The sequence below is a fragment of the Emys orbicularis genome, chromosome 15, assembly GCF_028017835.1.
Source record: "Emys orbicularis isolate rEmyOrb1 chromosome 15, rEmyOrb1.hap1, whole genome shotgun sequence".
Lineage (NCBI taxonomy): Eukaryota > Metazoa > Chordata > Testudines > Emydidae > Emys > Emys orbicularis.
Window position 1 is genome coordinate 8,864,278 of NC_088697.1, and position 26,182 is coordinate 8,890,459.

General features: G+C 50.2%; 1 non-coding gene and 1 pseudogene across 1 annotated transcript; one reads left to right on the forward strand and one right to left on the reverse strand.

Annotated features, from left to right (window-relative positions):
• Positions 1 to 26,182, reverse strand: part of LOC135889359 (zinc finger protein 850-like) — a 452,984-nt pseudogene that overhangs the window by 170,120 nt on the left and 256,682 nt on the right.
• TRNAF-GAA (transfer RNA phenylalanine (anticodon GAA)) lies at positions 13,529 to 13,601 on the forward strand. Its single transcript has one exon. It is a non-coding gene; the product is annotated as a tRNA-Phe (tRNA).

Below are 26,182 nucleotides of genomic sequence, written 5' to 3' on the forward strand. Positions count from 1 at the left end.
CAGCATCCCCGCGGTTATATCCGCGTGCTGTACCCTCCATAACATTTGTGAAGGGAAGGGTGAAAGCTTCACTCAGGCATGGACCTCTGAGGTTGAACACCTGGAGGCTGAATTTGCACAGCCAGAAAGCAGGGCTATTACAGGGACCCAGCGCGGGGCTGCAAGGACTAGGGATGCCTTGAGGGAGCAATTTGAGGCTGAAAACCAGCAGTGATATCTGGTGCCCTGCATGGGAGTGAAATGCAGTAGTTTCAATCTTTAGGAATCAGTGTTTGCTAAGCAGACTTGCAGAGCCTGTTTATTTCCTGGGCTAAGGAATCTTTTACTTTATGTATTAATAAAAAATGTTTTCAAAGCCAAAAAATCCATTTATTGAAAAGAAAATTTATTTATTGAAAAGAAACACAACTGCTTGGGAATCAGAAAGGGCAAGGGGGTGGAGTGGAGAACGGTACAATCACAGATTCGAGTATGTCCTGTCTGGTGTGGTGTGCTGTGCAGTGAGTACTGCTCTTCAGGATAGCTATACTGCATGGTGATGGGGGTTGATTGCAGAGGGTAAGGGTCGTGGTTTTCAGGGCTGGGTGGTGAAGATACTGGTTTTGGAGGCAGCTGGTGGAAGAACCCGGAAGTTGGGGAAAGTGGGTTGGAGGTAACAGTGGGGCACAAGGGAAAGAGTTTTGGGACAAGGGCTGTAGGGGGGGGGCATTTGCATTTGCGGTACTGCTCCTTCTGCGTGGCTACGAGCTCCTGGATAGCGTCTGCTTGGCGCTCCAGGATGCTTATGAGCCGATCCGTGCTTTGCTGCCGCTGCTCTGTGCTTTGCCACAGGTGCGCTGCGTTTTCCTGGCGGATCCTGCTTTCTCTCTTCCTCCTGCTCTGTGCTTTTTCATTCTCTTTAATAGATTGCTGCATCACTTCTTGCAGCATGTCTTCTTTGTTTTTTCGCGGTCTCTTCCTGAGTCTTTGCAGTCTCTGAGCAGGCGATAAGAGGGACGGCTGAGGTCTCAAGGTTGTTGCAGCTGTATAGGCAAAATGCAACATTTATCAGAGGCAGCATTGTTTATAGCAGACAGAGTAATGATTTCCCCCGTACTTAAGGAGGGCACACACAGGGTCTACACAATAGCATAATTTTCCCGTCCCAAACAGAGCACACATAACCCACGGGAGCCTCAAAATGGTGAGTAAGGGGGACTGATTGTTTCACGGCTGTACTGTCCTCTGGGTTTCTGTGCATTGGGGAGAGCCAACAGCTGCAGGGGGCACCTACACTGAACACTGTCCCAACATTTTCCACAGGAGTTCGTCCTGGATGATATCTCGCTGCTGAGGGTGACCTGGGAAGCAAGGGAGGGTCTTCTACTGCAATGCAACTTCCTGTGGCCCATATGCCGCTTGCCTGTGTGCAGCAATGGTCCCCCCATCCCTCGCAGCACAGTGGCGAGGACACGTTAGCCTGGCTGGGACAAGGACCACAGTGGCTCTCCCAATAAACCTGTGCAAGCACATTGCACACGTTCTGGATGAGACATTTGAAGAGATTACCGAGGCCGATTACCGCGATGTGATAAACCACATCAATGCACTATTCTGCATCTAGGCATGCATGCCTAACCCTCCTCTCCCAAAGAGCCTGCACTGAAAAAATTCCTTCCCCAAAAAAAAACCGCTTACCGGGAACCTGCTCTTCTGTTTGTCCTCCACCAAGTGCCAGCCGCTGCGACTGGCTACCTTCCTCCTGGCTCGAGAAGAGCTCCTGGCTGAATGCCTCCAGGGATTCCGGGGTGTCTCCATCCGCCCCACCACCCTCACTCCCATTTTCCTCTTCCTCCTCCCACCCTGGCTCTGAAGTGTCCATGCTGGTGCTTGGAGTGGAGATGGGGTTAACCCCAAGTATCGCATACATCTCTTTGCAGAATCGGCAGGTTGCGGGGGGAGCACCCAAGCGGCTGTTTTCATCGCTGGCTTTGCGGTAGGCACTCCGCAGCTCCTTCACTTTAATCCTGCACTGCAGGGTGTCCCGGTCATGGCCCCTTTCCATCATGTCCTTTGATACCTTCCCGAAGGTATCGTAATTCCTACGGCTGGAGCGCAGCTGGGACTGGACAGCTTCCTCCCCCCAAACACTGATGAGGTCCAGCAACTTGCCATTGCTCCATGCTGGGGCTCGCTTGGCGTGTGGAGGCATGGTCACCTGGAAAGATTCGCTGATAGAACTCCACGCCACGCCTGGCTGAGCAAACAGGAAGGGGATTTTTAAAATTCCTGGGGAATTTTAAGGGAGGGTCACATGGTTGGTTACCTGAGGCCAGGGCAGTAGAGTTTGAACTGATGACCAGAGTGGCTAGAACAGGCATTGTGGGATACTGACGAATACTTCTGGAGGCCAGTCACAGTGCATTGGGTGGCCACACTGGCACCGCAGCGCTGCAGGGGCGGCGCAATACACGCTATTCCTCTGGGGGAGGTGGAGTACATGCAGCACTGCAGCCACGGACATACAGCGCTGCAAATGCCTTGCCAGTGTGGACGGGGAGTGAGTTACAGCACCGGGGGCGGCTTTACAGTGCTGTAACTCGCAAGTGTAGCCAAGGCCGGAGTGGTCTAAAGCACCAGGCATAGAACTTTATTATCTCCTCACTTGGGTGTTCTGGTCTCTGGATGGAGGCTTGGGTTTAAATCCCACATCTGAAAAGTGAAATTGTTTCAACCCCCAGCAATGTGTGTGTAGATGTGGGATCGTTTCAACTCAAGAACTAGCACTAAAAGATAATAAACTTACCACTGAAGTGAAAAATGCAATGAGGTGGTGGATTATGGGGTTTGTAGAAACAGGCTGGGAAAAATCAGCCAAATAAACATGACTGCAGAAACTTCCCATTTGAGATATTTGTTGCTGGATTTCTACTGCATTAATACCCAGAGGCTAGGTCTACACTGCGGGGGGGGGGGGGGGGGGATCGATTTAAGATACGCAAATTCAGCTACACGAATAGCGTAGCTGAATTCGACGTATCCGATCCGACTTACCCCGCTGTGAGGACGGAGGCAAATCGACCGCCACGGCTCCCCCGTCGACGGCGCTTACTCCTACCTGGGCTGGTGGAGTACGCGCGTCGATTCGGGGATCGATTGTCGTGTCCCAACTAGATGCAATAATTCAATCCCCGAGAGATCGATTTTTACCCGCCGATCCAGGCGGGTAGTGAAGACAAGCCCTCTGGTCTCTCAAAAATTAGCCCAAAAGTAGCCCAGTCTGTTAATTGAACCAAAGATGTTTTATTAACCCATTGATCTATACCTTTGAAAAGCATCACTATTAGATGGTGGATGTTAGCAGCTTTGCCATTTTCTTTTTGCAACAGGCACCTGCCAAACTCCAGTATTGTTTTCAGTCGCATACCAACGTAACGCACTTACCTCACTAGTCCATTCCTCCCCGTATTCAATCAAGGACCAGAATGTTAGAATGAGGCAGAGTACTGGGAAAGTATCACAATAAGAATCAATTGAAAACTTGTGTAATCAAAGCTGAGTTGCAGACACAGCCTATTGTACAGCTGGTGAGGTCACAGGGACACACTCCTGCTAGTGCTGGCTCTGAAATAACAGCAGAAGCAGATCAAAGAGAATGAGCCCATGTAGGACTATGGTCAGCTGCCTTCTCAGTGCATCACTCACCTGGGAGGTGTTTCACAAAACACAGCACTTCCCCTCTGGAAGAGACACCCCCCGCCCCAGGTCACTGTACTTTCCATGGGGCTGTTTGTCCTGAGGGACCTTGATCTCTCTGGCTAGTCCATAGTGATTCCTAAAGAGCCATTTGGGGAGCAGGAGTCATCCCAATGGAAATCTCTTCACTTCCTTCTCAGTGCCATCTTCTTAGCCCTGGCTTTGGGTGCGGCTTTAGCCTTTTTCTCTCCCTTCTTGATTTTAGGTGGGATCTTGACCATCATCTGGGTCTTGGCAACTTAGACCTTTTGAGGGCTTTTCCCTGCATTTTTTGGTCCTGCTGCAGACACCACCTTCTAACGACTATTCCTGGACACAGGATGGTGGCATTTCCAGGGATTCTGGCAGCTCTAGCCAGCTTTAGGTGGCTATTTTCCTTCTCAAAACCACTGGCTTCTTCTCATGCCTTGTCCTGGGGGCCCAGATGTTGCCTGAATGTGAAGGAGCCAAGATGCTGGTGACCTTTCCCTCACCAAGGTGTCTTTGCTCATCAGATTCCTGAACACCAACTGGACATGGTTCTTTTTCTTCTGCACAGCATAGCCCCTGGAGAACAGGGATCTGCAAATGTGCATTCATGGTATACCTTTGTTTAATTGATGAAAACATAAACTAGACACTTAGAGGATTGGAACTGATTTCAGCTGATGAACAGGTTAGCTGGGTTTTTATGCATTTACACAGGGAAATGTTGAGTGTTTAAATTCATTCCAAGTATCCCCATCTAATGGAACTCATGAACATACTGGAAATGGATATGAAAATGTTTTCACTTAAGAAAAAGGCTTCTAAAGGGGTACTTGGATTTGAAGCAAGGACCACTTGACCTGCTGTTGAACGTTCTATCACTGCTATATCCCCATGACAATATTATGTTGCAGTCAGTGATCTTAAGGACCTTGAAGGACAGACCTTGCTTCAGAGAGCTCCTGTTCCATTCCCAGACCATGGGTGGTTTTGAAAATGGGGTTTGATTAAACTTTATCTATGCAGGTAAACACCGCAGCTTGCACACCCACCGCCATAGCTTCTCCCACTGACATAGCTACCGCCTCTCAGGGAGGTGGATGAACTCCACGGATGGGGCAGCTCTCTCCCATCCGCTTAGAGCATCTTCATTAACGCGCTGCCGCAGCATCGGTGCAGCTGCACCACTGCAGCATTTTGAATGGAGACTTGCCTCAGAGTAAGCCCAGACTGGCTCCATTTGGCACCTTGGATGGTGAGACACCGCACTGACTGCAGTGCAGCTCTGTGAGTGTGGCCAGGGCTGAACAGCGAGAGTCCCTGCCCATTTCCCTTCTGGCTGCAGCATGATTGGAGTGTGTTTCTGGTTAATGAGGTTGCTGTAGATTGTTCCTTCCCTGCCATGAGAATTGGGACAGTCCCTTTCCCCAACATATTTTCAGCACTTCTGTGATTCCAATAGCAGGTTTTCTCTGGGGCACTGAGATTTTTCGGGGAGTTGGTGGCTCCTTTCTTTCCTCACACTGAAGTAAACTCAGATTTTTATTCCATCCTTGATGATTCATGGAATAACAACATCAGCATGAAGAAAGAGGAGAGCCAATATCTCACTGTCAGGGGGGAAAGTGGCCACGTGCCCTCTGTCTGACAGTTGCCATTGCAGGAGACAAGGTTTCAATGGAATGGAATGCCCTGGCTCAGAAAAGAGGGACAGAAATATTTTGTTGTTCACGGATCTGTGCAAAGGAAATTGTGTCTGTATGAAAATGAGGAGGGATATGAAATGCCCACATGGTGGCGCCTAAGGCATAAGGGAACCCTATAGGATTGGAGTAGGATAAGTTCTCAAGCAGTATCTTTCTTACTTTGCCCATCTGTCAATTTTTATTATTATCGATGGAAATATTTTGTCATTGTGTTGTGTGTTTACAGAGAAATTGACATTCACCAACAAATATGTAATTCTTCCAAGCCTGCAATTGGCTAGCTTAGAAGGACCCATTTGCTCTCCCCAGGCCCCATGCCAGGCCTGTGCTCTCCATGCTGCCCACTTCCCACACTGCTAGGATCCTTCCCTGATCTCCCCCCACTTCTGGTATCCCCTCACAACACTGTCCATCTCCCCTGCTGACAGGATCCCTCCTGGTTCCTTTCATGGCCTGCCTCCCCTCTGAGGGAAAGCTCTGCACTGCTCCCACATCGGGAGATGAACCTAGACCACCTGGGTGAAAATCAGGAATCCTGACCACTAGACCATATGAGACAGGTATTAGTGGGCCCTTCCAAGCCAATCCCTTATGAGAGCAGCAGTGCCACCCAGCAGGGACTGGCACAGGGCTGCATTAACCTTTGAGGAACTAAAGTTTTTCTTCTATCCATTCCCAGTGCCTGTGATCAGGAAACAGAGATGGGGGCTCCCAGGTGCTGCACAGACCATGACTGAGATCGGGACCCCCTATTGTGCTAGGTGCTGTACAAACCCTGGCCAACACTGGGACACTCATGGGGTTCCCCTCAATTTCCCTGAGCCTCTGCTGCCCAACTTCTTCTGACTCAGGCTGAATTCCCTCTCAGCCTGGGACTAATCTCCCCAATTCAAAGTCTTTCTCTTCTGGACAATATTCCAGGTGTTGAGATGGGGGAGGTGAGAGACCAGGTGGTGGTGTCACCAACCTTCATTTATATTTTGTCTCCAGATGCTAGAAAAACCCTTGCTGTGACATGGAGGTTAGGTAGCTCCCACTGTGTAGCATGCCCTCGCTGAGAAGTCTCTGGGAGAGTGGATTCTTCTTGATGGGCCACCAAAACATGTCTCATAGGTCCTGATGTCGGCTGCTCCTTTGTCGATACTGAAAAGCTAGCTTTGTGCCTTTCTCACTCACCCCATATTTCAGTAACGAACAGATAGCAATACTTTGTAACTTCACATACAATGATAGTACATACAATCCAACAGGAGAATAATGTTCAATGGACCAAGACTTTTTAAGCAATACCTAACAAATCATGCTTTGTACAAAGCATATCATAGTCATAGCACAGCTGTGAATATGGGGGTCCAGGGTGCTACTTTGAGGTCCAGAGTCACACTCTGCCAAAGCCTTTCCCCACTAGCAGAGGCCTCTCTGTGCACAGAGCTCCTAATAGCTGCATGTCTGCAGGCAGTGGAGAACTCTGCTTTGGCATCTCTTTCTCAGTGAGCATCGACAGTGGTTCTTGCAAGGCCTCTATAGAGGGACCTTTCAGAAAAGCTGGCTGAAGAGCCTGTCCAGGAGCTCCTGGCTTGGCCTGCCAGTTTTTCCTTGCTGAGCTGACTTTATCTGTCAGGCTCCCTTTTTGGTATCTCTTTCTTCTAAACAGAAAAGACCTTCCTGGGCAACGCTTTAAATGCTTGTTCAAGACAGAGAGAGCCTTCCTTGTGGCTGTCTTGGAATACGGCAAATGACAAGTCTGGAGCTGATGAAAAGGTTACTGTTACTCAGAGTCAAACTGAGGTTGCTGCGACCAGTGATGAGCTGCCAAAAACTTAACAACCAGTTCCCTCTTCACCCCACAAGGGGGTTGTGGCCCACCCCCTGGGACTCCTGCCCCATCCACCCCCCATGTTCCTTGATGCCCCCCCCAGGAGTCAGGACCCTTGCCCCATCCACCTCCCTTCCCTGTCCCCTGACTGCCCCATTCAACCCCTCCTCTCATTCCTGATGGCCCCCCAGGACCTCTGCCCCATCCAACCACCCCTTCTCTCTGTCCCCTGACTGCCCCTGGAACCCCTGCCCCTGACTGCCTCCCACCGCCCCATCAAACACCTGCTCCTTCCTCACCACCCTCCCGGGACCCTTGCCCCCATTCAATCCCCCTGTTCCCTGCCCTCTGACCGCCCCGACCCCTATCCACCCCCCTGAACTCCCCTGCCCTCTATCCAACACCCTCTCTCTGCTCCCTGCCCCCTTACCATGCTGCCTGGAGGTGGCTGGCGGGGCTACAGCCACGCCGCACGGCTGGAGCCGGGCCAGGCTTGCATCTCAGCCCTCCCAGGCTTCCCATGCGAACAGCTGATTCGCGAGAAGCAGGGGGGGATGAGAAGCGGTGCGGAGCATTCAGGGGAGGAGGCGGAGCAGAGGTGAGCTGGGGCCAGGGGCGGGGAGCTGCCGGAGCTTTACCGGTTGTTAAATTTAAAAGCCCTTTTAGAACCGGTTGTCCTGCGGACAACCGGTTCTAAAAGGGCTTCTAAATTTAACAACCGGCTCCAGCTCACCACTGGCTACGACCACAATGCAGTGTACTAACCACTATACAATCACGGCTGCTAGCAGGAAAAAAGTGCCTTAGAAACCCTTTCTCCCCTCAGCTGTGGCTTTCTGTGCATAGAGAGCCAGACAGCTCGACGTCGGCAGGTCTTGCAGGAAATGATTTGGAATTTGGACGTGTTGTCTTGGAGCATTAAGTGGAGCAGTTGCTAAGGACTTCTAGAGGTAGGCAAGCTGGCTAAGGCGTCTGTCTAGTTAAACAGAAAATCTTGGGTTCAACTCCCAGTGGTGCTTTAGTGTATGTCTTTTGTCTCCTCTACCTATCATTTCCAATGTCTTTCTCGGAAACGGAAGAGACCTGTGTTGGCAATTCAAGTAATTGCTTGTTAAAAAGAAGGCTTCTTTGCAGAGGAGAATTGGAAAGAATCAAATCACCAGCCTGGAGTTGATGAAAAGGCTATTGCGTTGGCAAGGAGGTTGTCTTGGCAGTAATTGCTTTGATATGAGAGCCTGTGTCTTTTTTCTTTTTTTCTTTGTTGTTAGTTAAAATATCGGATCCGGTAGAAAATACCGTTATACAAAGCAAAATGAAATCACAGACAGAAGTGCCATTAAAAATACAGAAAAAAGGAATAATGCAATTGCTAGTAAGGCACACTTACCGGGCCAATCCTGTGTACTGAGTACCCGTTAAGGGCCCTGTGTGCTTAAGAGAAACCTGGAGGAACTGATACAGTCCCTGAACACAAAACTCAACTGTTGCCAGTTGAAAACCCCTTCTTACCTAGAAACAAAGACCAGCAAGAGGAAATCAAGGCCCAACCTGGTCCCAGAGCCCAGCTCATGCCCACTTCCACCCTGCTACTGACTCACTTTTTTCCCCACCACGGCCAGCTCAAGGGGCTCAAGGGACAGCCCTGTCATATGCCTGCATGCACAGGGATTTTGTTGTCCTGCCAACTATTCACCAACAGGCAGACTGAGGCCTGTTAGTACAGCACCTGCAGCCATCTGATAAAGTCCCCAGGGAACTCCATAGTGTTTGAGCACTCGCCAGAAATAGTTTAGGTTGACTCAGTCAAAGGCCTTGGATTGATCCAGACACAACAAGTAACCTTCCCACTGCTTCTGGCATGTACATTCGCAGACCTCCCGCACGCTGCATAAGGAGTCTGTGACTGTCTGTCCTCACACTGCATTTGATGGGCTACAATGCACCAGTCGGTCTGCTACCTCTCCCAGCCTCCTCTCGAGTATTTGGGCCAAGATCTTGTAGTCGGTATTAATCAGAGCAATGGGCCTCCACTTTTGGATGTCATTCAGGTCTCCCATCTTGGCCAGCAATACCAGGATAGCATCGTATTGCGATTGACCCAGTGTTTAGTGGTGCAGGGAGCTGTTGAAGACTTTCATCAACGCTGGTGTCAGAGGCTCCAGCAGTTCCCAGTAGAGCTCTGGGGGAAGGCCATCCGGGCCAGGAGATGTGCCGGTCCTCAAGGACAAAATTGCTTCCCTCACCTCACGTTCCTACATGGGCTCCAGGAAACTCGCCTGGTCATCTCCTGACAGCAGCTGTCAGCAGTCCCCAGATAAGGAGAGAAACTGCTCCTGCACCTGCTGAGCAATATCCCGGCCCTGGAACAGCTCCCCATTATAGGTCTCCATGATGGCCAGCATTCTACTGTGGGCCTGCACTACCGGATCCGCGGGTCCCACCCTGAGTCTCTGCATCCTCCTGCTTTGTCTCTGTTCTCTGCAGGCTGCAAAAATGTCCGTGGAGGCCACCCCTCCCTTCACTCGGTGGTCCCACTCAAATCGGGCCCACTGCAGCCTCATCTCCTGGAACTTGCCCAGCTGTCGCTTGATACAGTCGCACCGTCACAGGTTGACTACCTCACCTGTCTGGATGGTCTTGTAGAAATCCCACAGGTGCTGCTGCAGGACTTGGCACCATTGATATTCTTTAATGTTGAGGTGTTTGCCGGGCTGCTGGAACAAAGGCACCAATTCCTCCTTCACTGACTCCCACCAATCCCCCTGCTTGACATAGAACCCTCTGATGCTTTCCCGTTCTACCAACACTGCCAGGCCTCACCACCCTCCCCATTTATCTTGCAAGCTGTGGCTGTTCAGCTTCCAATATCCTCTGCTATGGGCCAGGATATTGCCCACATTGAGACACATGGTGAGTGCTGCATGATTGGAACAGTCCATTGGTGCTACCCTGCACTGGGCTGTCGACATGCTCTTTCACAAAAAGCCACTCGATGTGACTCCTGGCCTGTCCCTGCAGAAAGGTGTACCCCATTTGCAGATGGTATGAGCTTGGATCAGAGGAATAGGAGGCTACTGCCCGCCTGCTGCTGGTTCCACTACGGAGAAACACGTCCTCTAAATCGACCTCGCTACAGACCTGCGCCAGGTAGTGCTCATCATAAAAGAGTTTCCTCTGATAGTCGGGAAAACAGGACCAGCGGTCCTCAGGCTGGCTGACACAATTAAAATCCCCCCCAAAAAAACACCAAACACCATGAGGTCCAGAGGAAGGGAGCCAGTTACTTCCAGAGATCTTTCCTTTCACACCTTTACTGGGGACCATACACACTAATATAGCGATAAACAGTCCTTCGAGCACAAAGTCCACCAATAATGCCCTCACTGATTTCAGCGGAAACAGTGGCCAACCTTACAGCAGTGTCGGCCACAGCAGTGAGACTCCCCTTTGGCTCGGTCCGTATGGAGGAGAAAGTACCACAGGGTGAGACAGGACAATTTTAGGGAGGTTCCTCTGAAGGTGTGCAACTGTCCCCATATCTTACTGACAAGAGCCTTAAAGTATTTGCAAATGGCACGGGTGCCCTTTAAGTACCGAGATGTGGGGGTTGGGCACAGTGGGCTTTGAAGCCTTTTACACTCTACTCTTGTGTTTTTCGATTTTCAGTAGGTGGCTGAGCTGGAGGGCAGGTCAGGCCCTAGGGGAATGGAAGGGCAACCACAAAGAATGCAACCGACTCTGGATCATGGGATACACTGCGCTGAATTAATGCCATAGCATTGTATCCCCTTTGGCAGAGCTGCCATGAGGAGCATCTTCAGTGACAAAGGCAGTTCCCCATAATAGTGGCTAACCGGGTTTCTGTGGCCCTTAAACGGCTGGCCGTGGTGGAAAAACACTGAGAGTCAGCAGCAGAATGGAGGTGGGCATGGGCTGGTCTCTGGGACCTGGATGGGCCTTGATTCCATCCTGCTGGTCTCTGATTGAGGGCAGGGAAAGGGTCTTACTGCAGCAAGTGGGAGCAATTGTGTTTCATGTTCAGGCATTGGTATCAGTTCCTCTAGGTTTCTCGTAAGCACATAGGGACATTAGCAGGTGCTCTCAGTGAAGGATTGGCCCAGATACCATAATGTGATGGAGTTTGAATTTTCCTTTTTTTTTTTTTTTTTTGTATTTCCAATGGCATTTCTTTCTGTGATTTTGTTTTGCTTTATATAACCATGTTTTCTCCTGGATCCGATATTTAACTGAAAGAAGAAGAAGGTCTCAGGGAAGCGGATGGAGGAGCAGGCTGGGGCTAGGGCTGATAAGACAGCAAGAGTAGCAAGTTTTCTGTATTGTTTCCTGCCTTCTTTTTCTTGACTAGTTTCTCTTCTGCACCAAACGTGCCCCTTTCCTAGATGATCCTGGCTAGTTCCGTTGGTAGCACATCAGACTTCTAATCTGAAGGCCCAGGGTTCAAGTCTCTGGTCAGGTGGAAAAGGGATGTTTTCCCTCAAGAGGCATCTCTTCGGTACCCTCCCTGACATTACTTCTTTTCTTTTCAGGACTTGGGATTTCCTAGGAAAGGCCATTTACTGCCAGGGACCAAAGGGGCAACTTCCTTGCATACTCACTTGCCTCACAGTCTAGAGGAAGAAAGGCCTCTGGGTCTACAGCAAACCGCTGCATGCCGACTTGTTGAGTAAATACAGGACTGGCCAGAGGCCATAGAGGCCTTGAGCAAGGGAGGGAAAAATTGTCCACCCAGGCTCTTCCACACCGGAAGTCAGCAGAACACAAGCTGTTCCCTGCCTGCCCTATGGGGTAAGGGCCATCACGCAGAGCTTTGAATCCTGCAATCTAAGTTCAAGTCTCAGTGGGACCTTGGGGTCCCTTGGTTACCAGCTAACCATACTGGGATTTCCAAAGCTTCATCTTCCTCTCTCAAATGACTTGGGAGCTTGTCTTTCGCCCGCTAGCTGTTGTGACTTGAGCGCAAGAGTGGACGTTTGATCCAGAAGGCTGGCCGTGCCTGGAGTCCTGTAGCTAGGGATGCGAGCTGCATTTCCTCTCAGTCCTGAAGCTGGGCTGCAGCCTGGTCTAGGAGGCAGGCCTATTGGTTGACCTACTGGCCCAAAGCCACTAGGGCAGCATTGGTGTTCCCCAGGAATGCTGAAGGGTGGGCCAGAGGGAGGCTTAATACTCCTCCCTATCAGTCAGGGCGGAAGAGGAGGGCTGCAAGAGTGGGCAGGTTGAGGAGCTGGGCCTTCTAGCGTTCGGTTGGGGATGGGGTGGGTAAAGCGAACTGGGAGAAACAGTTGCTGGCCTGTGAAGAACGGTTCAGCCAGTGGCGTAATTGGACCTTGTCATTAGCCTACAAAGTTGTGATGCTCAAGACCTATCTTTTGGCCACGGGGAATTTCCTCAGCTATGTATTTTCCCCTGCTCCACGACTGCTGCTGAGACCAAACACGATGGCCTTCCACTTCTTGTGGGGCAATAGGATGTCCCTACCTAGTCAGGGGAAGCGTGGCTTTTCTGCTGTATTAGAAGAGGGGTCGGGCCTGATGGGCTTTGAAGACTTTTATGGCTCTACTTTTTTGTTTTTCAATTTTCAGCGGGTGGCTGAGCTGGAGGTCAGGTCAGGTCCGAGGGGAATGGCGGGGCAACCACAAAGAATGCAACCGACTTTTCGGATATGGCCGTATTTTTTTTTACCCCACTGGATGCAGCACTGGGTATGGGATGGCCGATGGTGGCGGAAGGGGGAGGAGATTAGGAAGCCCCTCCCCCGAGTGTTCTTCTACTCCCACCTTACATCCCACAGGATTTTCAGTGGGTGGCTAGGTTGAAGGTGCTTGCAGGATGGCTTCATCCGCAACAGTGGCCGCCTTCACAGCAGCGGCGGCCACAGCAGCGAGCCCCCCACTTCGGCTCAGTCTGAACAGAGGTCAATGTACCACTGGGTGAGACAGGCCAATTTTAGGGAGCTTCCTCTGAAGGTGAGCAACTGTCTCCAGAACTTACTGACAGGAGCTTTAAAGTATTTGCAAATGTGCACGGCCGGCATGTGCAGAGTAAAGGCTGCCCAGGGGCACTATGTCAGGCTCTGGCACCGCTTGAGACAATGGACCACCTTCAGCCACCAGGTAACCCAGGATCTAAGGCAGGAATGGGGTGAGGAAGCAAGTCAAGCTGAGCAAGGCAGGCAAAAATTCATCTTGCCTTCGTGGGCACTCACAATGATGCCCTTTTTGTGTGCCATGGCTGACAAAAACATCCCAGACAGAGAAGCAGTGGGCCAAAAAAGTGCCTTTCAGGTGCTGAAGTAGCTCAGTTGGGAGAGCATTAGACTGAAAATCTAGAGATCCCTGGTTCAATCCCAGGCTTTGGCATATTCTTTGGTCCCTTTGTGTGCAGCAGTGGGCTGTTTTCTAGAAGCGTAGCAGTACCTTTAACCACCACAAGTCCCTCATTTTGGGGTCCCAAGCAAGAAAAGACAGAGTCAAAATATGCACCGAGTTGGCCCACCTGACCTGTCTTTCTTCTCTTGGTCTTTCTCAGCAAGGGGAAGAAAAAGAAGCTCTCCTTCAAGCTGGAGTCAGAAGGGCGATGTAAGGATGACTTCCTGAGTGCTGGCTCAAGTCTTTTGCTCTACCAGCTGACCTATCAAAGGGCTGCCACCACTTTCTCCAGGTTCGCCCATCAGTGTGTTCAGAATGGAGAGGGGTAACTAGTGGTGTTCTCCAATGGTTAGTCCTAGGACCAATCCTATTCAACTTATTCATAAATGATCTGGAGAAAGGGGTAAACAGTGAGGTGGCAAAGTTTGCAGACAATATTAAACTGCTCAAGGTAGTTAAGACCAATGCAGACTGTGAAGAACTTCAAAGAGATCTCACAAAACTAAGTGATTGGGCAACAAAATGGCAAATGAAATGTAATGTGGATAAATGTAAAGTAATGCACATTGGAAAAAATAACCCCAACTATACATACAATATGATGGGGGCTAATTTAGCTACAACTAATCAAGAAAGAGATCTTGGAGTCATCATGGATAGTTCTCTGAAGATGACCATGCAGTGTGCAGCAGCAGTCAAAAAAGCAAACAGGATGTTAGGAATCATTTAAAAAAGGATAGAGAATAAGATGGAGAATATCTTATTGCCCTTATATAAATCCATGGTACACCCACATCTTGAATACTGCATACAGATGTGGTCTCCTCATTTAAAAAAAGATATACTGGCATTAGAAAAGGTTCAGAGAAGGGCAACTAAAATGATTAGGGTACCATATGAGGAGAGATTAACGAGACTAGGACTTTTCACTTTGGAAAAGAGGAGACTAAGGGGGGATATGATAAAGGTATATAAAATAATGAGTGGTGTGGAGAAAGTGAAGAAGGAAAAGTTATTTACTTCTTCCCATAATATAAGAACTAGGGGCCAGCAAATGCAGTCAAATGCAGCACGCAGTCAACATGTCGAACTCCTTGCCTGAGGAGGTTGTGAAGGCTAGGATTATAACAGGGTTTAAAAGAAAACTAGATAAATTAATAGGTTTCAGAGTGGTAGCCATGTTAGTCTGTATCAGCAAAAAGAACCACGAGTACTTGTGGCACCTTAGAGACTAACAGATTTATTTGAGAAACAACTTTGACATCATAATCAAAAAGACTGACAAAGGAGGTGCTGTCGTCATCAAGAATAGGTCGGAATATGAACGAGAGGCTGCTAGGCAGCTCTCTAACACCACATTCTATAAGCTATTACCCTCTGATCCCACTGAGGGTTACCAAAAGAAACTACACCATCAGCTCAAGAAACTCCCTGAAAAAGAACAAGAAGAAATCTGCACAGACACACCCCTAGAATCTCGACCAGGGGTATTCTATCTCCTACCCAAGATCCATAAACCTGGAAATCCTGGACACCCCATCATCTCAGGCATTGGCACCCTGACAGCAGGATTGTCTGGCTATGTAGACTCCCTCCTCAGGCCTTATGCTACCAGCACTCCTAGCTATCTACGAGACACCACTGACTTCCTGAGGAAACTGCAATCCATTGGTGATCTTCCAGAAAACACCATCCTGGCCACTATGGATGTAGAAGCCTCTACAACAACATTCCACACAAAGATGGACTACAAGCCATCAGGAACAGTATCCCCGATAATGTCACGGCAAACCTGGTGGCTGAACTTTGTGACTTTGTCTTCACCCATAACTATTTCACATTTGGGGAAAATATATACCTTCAAGTCAGTGGCACTGCTATGGGTACTCACATGGCCCCACAGTATGCCAACATTTTGACTTAGAACAACGCTTCCTCAGCTCTCGTCCCCTAACGCCCCTACTGTACTTGTGCTACACTGATGACGTCTTCATCATCTGGACCCATGGAAAAGAAGCCCTTGAGGAATTCCACCATGATTTCAACAATTTCCATCCCACCATCAACCTCAGCCTGGACCAGTCCACACAAGAGATCCACTTCCTGGACACTACAGTGCTATTAAGCGACGGTCACATAAACACCACCCTTTACCGGAAACTTTCTTACCGCTATACTTTCCTATGCCTCCAGCTTTAACCAGAGAGCACCACAGGATCCATTGTGTACAGCCAAGCTCTAAGATACAACCGCATTTGCTCCAACCCCTCAGACAGAGACAAACACTTACAAGATCTCTATCAAGCATTCTTACAACTACAATACCCACCTGCTGAAGTGAAGAAACAGATTGACAGAGCCAGAAGAGTACCCAGAAGTCACCTACTACAGGACAGGCCCAACAAAGAAAGTAAAAGAATGCCACTAGCCATCACCTTCAGCCTCCAACTAAAACCTCTCCAGCGCATCATCAAGGATCTACACCCTTTCCTGAAGGACAATCCCTCACTCTCACAGATCTTGGGAGACAGGCCAGTCCTTGCTTACAGATAGCCCCCCAACCTGAAGTAAATACTTACCAGCAACCACAAACCACACAAGAAAAACACTAACCCAGGAACCTATCCTTGCAACAAAGCCCGTTACCAACTCTGTCCACATATCTATTCAGGGGACACCATCATAGGACCTAAATCACATCAGCCGCACTATGAGAGGCTCGTTCACCTGCACAAGTACCAATGTAATATATGCCATCATGTGCCAGCAATGCCCCTCTGCCATGTACATTGGCCGAACCGGACAGTCTCTACGTAAAAGAATAAATGGACACAAATCAGATGTCAAGAATTATAACATTCAAAAACCAGTCAGAGAACACTTCAATCTCCCTGGTCACTCAATTACAAACCTAAAAGTCACATTATTACAACAAAAAAACTTCAAAACCAGACTCCAACAAGAGACTCCTGAATTGGAATTAATTTGCAACCTGGACACCATTAAATTAGGCTTGACTAAAAACTGGGAGTGGATGGGTCATTACACAAAGGAAAAGTATTTCCCCATGTTTATTTCCCCCCCTACTGTTACTCACACCTTCTTGTCAACTGTTGGAAATGGGCTATCCTGATTATCACCACAAAAGGTTTTTTTTTCTCCTGCTGATAATAGCTCATCTTAACTGATCTCTCTCGTTATGGTGTGTATGGCAACACCCATTTTTTCATGTTCTCTGTGTATATATATATCTTCCCACTCTATTTTCCACTGCATGCATCCAATGAAGTGAGTTTTAGCTTACAAAAGCTTATGCTCAAATAAATTTGTTAGGGTATGTCTACACTACGAAATTAGTTCGAATTTATAGAAGCCGGTTTTATAGAAATTGGTTTTATACAGTCGATTGTGTGTCCCCACATAAAATGCTCTAAGTGCTTTAAGTTGGCGGACCGCGTCCACAGTACCGAGCCTAGCGTCGACTTCCGGACCGTTGCACTGTGGGTAGCTATCCCACAGTTCCCGCAGTCTCCGCCGCCCATTGGAATTCTGGGTTGATATCCCAATGCCTGATGATGCAAAAACAGTGTCGCGGGGGGTTCTGGGTATATGTCGTCAGGCCCCTCCCCCTCCGTCAGAGCAACGGCAGACAATCGATTCCCACCATTTTACCTGGGTTACCTGTGTAGACAACATACCACGGCAAGCATGGAGCCCGCTCAGCTCAGCTCACCGTCACCATATGTCATCTGGGTGCTGGCAGACATGGGGCTGCATTGCTATACAGCAGCAGCTCCTTGCCTTTTGGCAGTAGATGGTGTATTATGACTGGTATCCATCATCGTCGTATTCCTCAGTGAGTTCGATCAGAGGCACCTGGGCAGACATGTTTTGTCTCCTGGAGACTCAGTCCTGCCGGCAGTCCTATTGAACCGTCTTGACGATGATGGCTAGCAGTCGTAGTACAGCATCTTCTGCCAAGCACCCAGAAGATGCCGATGGCTATCAGTCATGCTGCACCATCTGCTGCCAACTTAAGATGTAAAAAATAGATGGACCAGATTTGTTCTGTATTAATTTGCTTCCCCCTCCCTCCGTGAAATCAACGGCCTGCTAAACCCAGGGTTTTGAGTTCAATCTTTGGGGGGGCCATTCTGTATGACAGTTGTTTGTGTTTCTCCCTGATGCACAGCCACCTTTCTTGATTTTAATTCCCTGTACCTGTACGCCATGTCATCACTCGCCCCTCCCTCCCTCCGTCAGACAATAGTTTTGTGCCTTTTTTCAGCCCAGATGCCATAGCACTGGGATCATGGAGCCCGCTCAGATCACCGCAGCAATTATGAGCACTATGAACACCACGCGCATTGTCCTGGAGTATATGCAGAGCCAGAACATGCCAAAGCAAAACCAGGCGAGGAGGCGATTGCAGCGCGGTGAGGAGAGTGATGAGGAAATTGACATGGACATAGACCTCTCACAAAGTACAGGCCCCAGCAATGTGCAAATCATGGTGTTACTGCGGCAGGTTTATGGCGTGGAACACTGATTCTGGGCCCGGGAAACAAGCACAGACTGGTGGGAGCGCATCGTGTTGCAGGTGTGGGACAATTCCCAGTGGCTGCGAAACTTTCGCATGCGTAAGGGCACTTTCATGGAACTTTGTGACTTGCTTTCCCCTGCCCTGAAGCGCCAGAATACCAGGATGAGAGCAGCCCTCACAGTTGAGAAGCGAGTGGCGATAGCCCTGTGGAAGCTTGCAACGCCAGACAGCTACCGGTCAGTCGGGAATCAATTTGGAGTGGGCAAATCTACTGTGGGGGCTGCTGTGATCCAAGTAGCCAATGCAATCAAAGACCTGCTGATATCAAGGGTAGTGACTCTGGGAAACGTGCAGGTCATAGTGGATGGCTTTGCTGCAATGGGATTCCCAAACTGTGGTGGAGCCATAGATGGAACCCATATCCCTATCTTGGCACTGGAGCACCAAGCCACGGAGTACATAAACCGCAAGGGGTACTTTTCAATGCTGCTGCAAGCCCTGGTGGATCAGAAGGGACGTTTCACTAACATCAACGTGGGATGGCCGGGAAAGGTACATGATGCTCGCGTCTTCAGGAACTCTGGTCTGTTTCAAAAGCTGGAGGAAGGGACTTTCTTCCCGGACCAGAAAATAACCATTGGGGATGTTGAAATGCCTATCGTGATCCTTGGGGACCCAGCCTACCCCTTAATGCCATGGCTCATGAAGCCGTACACAGGCAGCCTGGACAGTAGTCAGGACCTGTTCAACTATAGGCTGAGGAAGTGCCGAATGCTGGTGGAATGTGCATTTGGACGTTTAAAAGCACGCTGGTGCAGTTTACTGACTCGGATAGACCTCAGCGAAGCCAATATTCCAATTGTTATTGCTGCTTGCTGTGTGCTCCACAATGTCTGTGAGAGTAAGGGGGGACATTTATGGCGGGGTGGGAGGTTGAGGCAAATCGCCTGGCCACTGATTACGTGCAGCCAGACACCAGGGCGGTTAGAAGAGTACAGTAGGGCGCGGTGCGCATCAGAGAAGCTTTGAAAACCAGTTTTGTGACTGGCCAGGCTACGGTGTGAAACTTCTGTTTGTTTCTCCTTCATGAACCCTTCACCCCGCTCCCCCTGGTTCACTCTACTTCCCTGTAAACTTACCACCCTCCCCTCTTCCCTTCGAGCACCGCTTGCAGAGGCAATAAAGTCATTGTTACTTCACATTCATGCATTCTTTATTAATTCATCACACAACTAGGGGGATAACTGCCAAGGTAGCCCAGGAGGGGTCGGGGAGGAGGGAAGGAAAAGGACACACTGCAGTTTAAAACTTTAAAACTTTAACACTTATTGAATGCCAGCCTTCTGATGCTCGGGCAATCATCTGGGGTGGAGTGACTGGGTGGCTGGAGGCCCCCCCCACCGCGTTCTTGGGCATCTGGGTGAGGAGGCTATGGAACTTGGGAAGGAGGGCTGTTGGTTACACAGGGGCTGTAGCGGTGATCTCTGCTCCTGCTGCCTTTCCTGCAGCTCAACCATACGCTGGACCATATCAGTTTGATGCTCCAGCAGCCGGAGCATTGATTCTTGCCTTCTGTCAGCAAGCTGACGCCACCTATCCTCTTCAGCCCACCACTTGCTCTCTTCAGCCCGCGATTCAGCCCGCCACCTCTCCTTTCGTTCATATTGTGCTTTTTTTGCACTCTGACATTGACTGCCTCCACTCATTCTGCTGTGCTCTGTCAGCGTGGGAGGACATCTGGAGCTCCGAGAACATATCATCCTGAGTCCGCCGTTTTCTCCTTCTAATCTTCACTAGCCTCTGTGAAGGAGAAACATTTGCAGCTGGTGGAGGAGAAGGGAGAGGTGGTTAAAAAAGACACATTTTAGAGAACAATGGGTACACTCTTGCATGTTAAATTTTGCTGTTCACATTACACAGCACATGTGCTTTCGTTACAAGGTTGCATTTTTCCTCTTATATTGAGCGCCTGCCGGTTTGGTGTGAGAGATCACTCACGCAGTGCCAGGCAACAGATTTTGGCTTGCAGGCAGCCATGGTAAGCCACAGTCTTTTGGCTTTTTTAACCTTCATAACATGTGGGAATGGTTTCAAACAGTAGCGCCTTCATTTCCCATTCCAAGCACCCGTTGAGTTGGCCATTTAAAATGGGTTTGCAGTGTAAAAGGAGGGGCTGCGGTTTCCGGGTTAACATGCAGCGCAAACCCAACTACCCCCCCCCCCCACACACACCCAATTCTCTGGGATGATCACTTCATCCCTCCCCCCTACCGTGTGGCTAACAGCGGGGAACATTTCTGTTCAGCCGAGCAGGAACGGGCACCTCTAAATGTCCCCTTAATAAAATCACCCCATCTCAACCAGGTGACCGTGAATGATATCACTCTCCTGAGGATAACAAAGAGAGATAAGGAATGGATGTTGTCTGCATGCCAGCAAACACCGGGACCATACGCTGCCATGCTTTGTTATGCAATGATTCCAGACTACGTACTACTGGCCTGGTGTGGTAAAGTGTCCTACCATGGCGGATGGGATAAGGCAGCCCTCCCCAGAAACCTTTTGCAAAGGCTTTGGGAGTACATGAAGGAGAGCTTTCTGGAGATGTTCCTGGAGGATTTCCACTCCATGCCCATACACGTTAACAGACTTTTCCAGTAGTTGTACTGGCCGCGATTGCCAGGGTAAATTAATCATTAATCATTAAACACGCTTGCTTTTAAACCATGTGTAATATTTACAAAGGTACACTCACCAGAGGTCCCCTGTGTGCCCACAGGGTCTTGGGTGAGTTCGGGGGTTACTGGTTCCAGGTCCAGGGTGATAAACATATCCTGGTTGTTGGGGAAACCGGTTTCTCCGCTTCCTTGCTGTGAGCTATGTTCATTGTCTTCATCATCATCTTCCTCGTACCCCAAACCCGCTTCCCTGTTGCGTGATTCTCCATTGATGGAGTCAAAGCACATGGTTGGGGTAGTGGTGGCTGCACCCCCTAGCATGGCATGCAGCTCCGCGTAGAAGCGGCATGTTTGCGGCTCTGCCCCAGACCTTCTGTTTGCCTCTCTGGCTTTGTGGTAGGCTTGCCTTAGCTCCTTAATTTTCAAGCGGCACTGCTGTGCGTCCCTGTTATGGCCTCTGTCCTTCATGGCCTTTGAGACTTTTTCTAATATTTTGCCATTTTGTTTACTGCTATGGAGTTCAGCTAGCACTGATTCATCTCCCCATATGGCGAGCAGATCCCATATCTCCCGTTCTGTCCATGCTGGAGCTCTTTTGTGATCCTGGGACTCCATCATGGTTACCTGTGCTGATGAGCTCTGCGTGGTCACCTGTGCTCTCCATGCTAGGCAAACAGGAAATGAGATTCAAAAGTTCGCGGGGCTTTTCCTGTCTACCTGTTCAGTGCATCTGAGTTGAGAGTGCTGTACAGAGCGGTCACAATGAAGCACTGTGGGATAGCTCCCGGAGGCCAATAACGTCGAATTTAGTCCACACTACCCCAAATCTGACCCGCAAAGGCTGATTTTAGCGCTAATCCCCTCGTCGGAGGTGGAGTAAAGAAACCGGTTTAAAGGGCCCTTTAAGTCGAAAGAAAGGGCTTCGTCGTGTGGACGTGTCCAGGCTTAATTCGATTTAATGCTGCTAAATTCGACCTAAACTCGTAGTGTAGACCAGGCCTTCATCTCTAAGTTGCCACAAGTACTCCTTGTTCTTTTTGCAGATAAATTAATGGAGGTTAAGTCCATTAATGGCTATTAGCCAGGATGGATATGGATAGTATCCCTAGCCTCTGTTTGTCAGAGGGTGGAGATGGATGGCAGGAGAGAGATCACTTGATCATTACCTATTAGGTTCACTCCCTCTGGGGCACCTGGCATTGGCCACTGTTGGCAGACAGGATACTGGGCTGGATGGACCTTTGGTCTGACCCAGTATGGCCATTCTTATGTTCTTATGAAGGGAGAGGCAAAGCACTGCAACAGAGTTTCTGTATTGTACTGGTTATCATGTTTGCCTAACACGCAAAAGGCCCCTGGTTTGAAACCAGGCAGAAACATGATGATTTACTTTTCCCAGCTCCCCTAGCTGTCCAGCGAGGCATTCCTACTTCTACCACTGGCCTGTCACTGCGATATCTCCAACCCCTGCATGACAGAGGGTGGTGAAATGAGCTGAGGAAAAGCCTTGGCATCAGCAGGGGAAAGCTAGAGGATCTAGGCCAGTCACCTTTTGAAGCCTTGTGTCTTGGCCTCCTCTGCCCTGGGAGTTTTGCCTACAGAGGCTGGCTCTTACTGCTGGCCTCCTTTGCGTGACTTGCCAAAGGAGGAAGTGAGGCAGGAATGGGGCAAAAGAGGAAAGTCATGCTGAGGAAGGCAAGGCAGAAGCTAAGCACCTCAGTGTGGCTAAGTGTGGATAGTAAAGTGCCACCACTCATTCTGCAAAGCCTGGGGAGGTGCAGTTGGCTGCTGGGAGGTAGAATCATGTGCCTGCCTCTTGGCTTACCAGGGATGGCTACTTGCAGCCCAGGAGAAGAAGGATGGTTCTGGGTGAAAGGAAGACAAGCAAAGCTATGGGAGGAAATTTGGGTGCGGGGTGCGGGCTCTGCGCTGGGGGAGGGGGTTGGTGTGCAGGAGGGAAGAGTGGGCAGGGAGCCCCCTTAGTGCTGCTGGCACATCTCTGCACACCCAATGGGGGAGGGGAGCAGAGGGCCTCCATGCGCTGCCTGGGGTAGGAGCAGTGCACAGAGCTGACTCCCCTCCCGGGTCTATTACAGGAGTGGGTGGGTGGGGTCTTTTGGCCTGCAAGGTTCAGCAGGTCGGACTAGATGATCACACTGGTCCCTTCTGACCTTAAAGGTTCTGAGTCTAAAAGGGAGAGGGAAGTAAAGGAAAAATTTTTTAAATATAAACCAAACATTGTAATACCAGGATGACTCCAACTGCTCATTGTATAGTCCTGGCCATTTCTTCCTCCCATGTGTGTTTAATGACCTGCTGGGATTTGGGACATTGATTCTCTCATTCCATTGATAAACTGATACAATGTGACTGAAATTAAACCAATTCCCAGGGGAGAAAACATCACATCACTGCATTTGCTGGGAATTGAACCCACATCAACTGCTTGAAAAGTAGCTATGCGCACCACTATACCACCAATACAGCTGGCAAAAGTATCTCTCTTATGTGCCACTTATGTTTGCCAAATGACTCACCCCCCTGAGCTAAGGAGCTGGCTGGAGAGACTGGAGGCAGCCTGTCAGCTGTGAGTAGAGACAGGTTCCCAGAGTGACTGACAGATGGGGACATGGGCTCTACATCCCAGCTTAAGGTAGCTCCAACCCCATCTCTGCTCTCAGAGAAGGGAAATGAAAATTAATTACCATACTGAAAAATTTTACCCCAGAAGGAAGGAGGCAGCTCCTCTTAAAGCACATTTTGTGTTGGTTCCTGCTACATACAGATGGTTTTGTTGCTGATGATGCCAATCCTTGGGCTCTGCCCAGATAAGGAACGATTCAGGGTGTCACTCAAGTGAAGAAGAGAGATGATTTTTTGACAGGGACGGCTGCCTCGTCTTAAGGGTGTTTGTCTGTCACCTTCTAATCTAGTGGGTGCTTGGTACATGCAGGCAGCCCCCACTCCTGGATCTCTCCTGAGGAAATAAAGTTTCTACACAAAATCCCAAAGCTTTTCACCGAAAGGAGGGAAAGGAAATGGTCACAAGATGGAGCGAGGACATAAGGAATGTAACACAACCCCGTTCTTAGGGGTAAACCATTATTTTTTGTCAAGGTCCAAAAATGTTGGTCAAGGTCTAGTCAAGGTCCAGACTCCAGCATAAATAATAATAAAAAATAACAGTAATGATGATGATAATAATAATAAGTAAATAAAAAGATTTTGGGGTCCATTCAAAAGCAATTTGGCCCGCCGTTCGCCTATTGATTACTCCGCATTGACTCTGAGGGGTGATTTATCTCCACTCTCTTGGATTTGAAGAGCTAGTTAGTTTTACCCTTGGTATCCCACCAGGCTGAACAAGCCATGTTATCGATGGTGACACTAGGAGTCAAGGATTGAAGGATTATATTGTATTATAAAAAACTGTAAATAAGGATGTATTCTGAGCGTGAGTGTTCTGTTCTGAAAGGCTGGTTTGAATTCCGAATGTTCTGCTAGAAATGCTCCCTGGGACCTCGGCACTCCCCAGCAGGAGTGAAAGGAGAAACCCGCAGCACTGCATGTAGCTCCAGGCTGATTCATCAGGGGTGTGGGGAATTGACTTATTTGCTGCTGAGAAGGGAGCTTGGGCAGTTCTCTGGGAATGAAGGTTCCCAGCCTGACCCAGCTGCTTCATTGCCCCCAGGGCCCTGCAGGCTTAGACTGTTCCTGAGGACAGGCAGCTACTCAGTGAGCTTTCCTGGTGTAGCTGGCAGGGCAGGAATATCCCATTCTAAGGGCCTGAGTTCGGCCATCAGGAAAGGCAGCAGCTTTGCTCCCTCCTTCTAAACAGAGCTCCAAGGCCGTGGTTCTCAGCCAGGGGTCCGGAGCCCCTTGGGGGGCAGTGAGCAGGTTTCAGGGGGGGTGCACCAAACCAGAAAGCGGGGGTGGCGTTAGACTTGCTGGGGCTCAGGGCAGAAATCTGAAAACTGAGCCCTGCCGCCTGGGACTGAAGCCAAAGCAACTTAACTTTGTGGGGGCCCCTGTGCTGTGGGGCCCTGTGCAATTGCTCGGCTGGCTACCCCCTAACGACAGCCCTGGCTTTTAATCGACTGGACGTGCAGGAAAACAGTTGTTGTGGCACGATTGTGCTGTGGAGGTTTATATCATGTTGGGTGGGGGTAGGGTGACCAGACATCCCGATATTATCGGGACAGTCCCGATTTTAGGGGACTTGTCCTGCGTCCCGACCTTACATTGGTCGGGACGTCTGGTCACCCTATATGAGGGGGACCGCGGCAAGCTGGCGCCGCCGGCGCCACTCACCTTTCCTTCCTGGGCCCTGGGGCAGCACGCAGCTGAGCTCCTGGCACGGCGGCGCCAGCCCACAGGGCCCGCTGCCAGGCCAGCAGGAGCCTGCAGAGCGCAGCCCTGCCCCTGCCCTGGGCACACAGAGAGGCAGTGAGGAGGTCTCGCTCCGCTGCATGCTGCAGCGGGGCTGGGCTTGTAGACTCCGGCAACAGGGAGCGGGCACCGGGCAGAGAGCCCCTCCGTCCCCCTCCGTCCCCCTCCCCTCGACCCAACCCTAGGAAGGGGCCAGAGGGACTGGGAGGTACCTGCCTGCTGGATGCTTCCTGGGAGCCACTCCAGGTAAGCACTGCTGGGCTCACCTGGCCCCCTGGCAGGTCCCTCTGGGGGGGCTCCCCTCAGACCCACTGACCTCAGCCCACACCCTGACCCTGTTCCCTCAGCCTCCCCCGCAGTCCCCCCTGTTCCTCCCACCCTCAATCCACTGCCCTCAGCCCCCACCCTGACCCTGTTCCCTCAGCCTCCCCCGCAGTCCCCCCTATGCCTCCCACCCTCAATCCACTGCCCTCAGCCCCCCGACCCTGTTCCCTCTGCCTCCCCCACAGTCCCTCCCTTCCCCCCAATCATCTCACCCGACTCACTGCCCTCAGCCCCCACCCTGACCCTGTTCCCTCAGCCTCCCCTGCAGTGTCCCCTCTGTGCCCCCCACCCTCAATCCACTGCCCTCAGTCCCTGCCCCTGTTCCAACAGCCTCCCCCACAGTCCCTCCCCTCTCCTCCCCCCCCCCCCGATCATCTCACCCTGCATGGATGTGGAAATCTGTCCCGGATTCCAGGCTGTCGTTAGCCCCTGGGGCAAAAGATCAGCAGAGGTTTCCAAAGGGAAGTTTGCAGCCTTTGCTCAGACCAAAACATTTTCACTTAAAAAATAAATAAATAAATACATACCCAAACCCATCCTGACACCCATCTGCTCTGTCCAGATTTGCTGTTATCCCTGTTGAGGCCAAAGTGGTTTGAAAAATTAAAAATCCTTGACACCATTGTGTTGCTTCCCCC